Source organism: Pundamilia nyererei, unplaced genomic scaffold (assembly GCF_000239375.1).
Source record: "Pundamilia nyererei isolate P.nyererei 1_Seehausen unplaced genomic scaffold, PunNye1.0 scaffold00256, whole genome shotgun sequence".
Lineage (NCBI taxonomy): Eukaryota > Metazoa > Chordata > Actinopteri > Cichliformes > Cichlidae > Pundamilia > Pundamilia nyererei.
In genome coordinates, this window is record NW_005187657.1 from 1,099 (window position 1) to 1,727 (window position 629).

Sequence of the window (629 nt, forward strand, 5' to 3'; positions counted from 1 at the left end):
AACTTACTGGACGAGCTCCTTAATTTCCAACTATCAGGCATTTATAATAAACTGCAGTGTAACCCCAGCTCCCGTTGTAGGCTTCAAGTCCACATGGGAGAAGGAGTTGGGTATATCTATGTCAGATGACGTCTAGGACTCAGTCCTTTCTCTGGTAAATTCTACATCACTCTGCGCCCGTCATTCCCTGTTACAATTCAAAGTAGTCCACAGGGCCCACTTATCTAAATCCAAATTAGCTAAGCTTTATCTCAGTTTAGACCCTTGCTGTAACAGGTGCGGGTCTCATGATGCCAATCTAACCCACATGTTTTGGACCCGCCCTGTCCTGGCAAATTTTGGGGAGGAGGTTTTCTGCACTTTGAACAAGGCTACCGCCCTGAAACTAGCTCTCAACCCCCTACTTGCTGTCTTTGGTACAACGGGAGAGGATTATAAGTATATTCCCAGAGCAAAGCGTAGGGTGCTGTCTTTTGGTTCCCTCCTGGCTAGGCGTACAATTTTGATGAGGTGGAAGGCCGCTGCCCCGCCCCTCCATGTTCGGTGGCTTGCTGATCTCATGTCGTGCCTCAGTCTGGAAAAGATCCACTGCTCCATCCAGAACCAAAAGGGCACATTTGATAAAATGC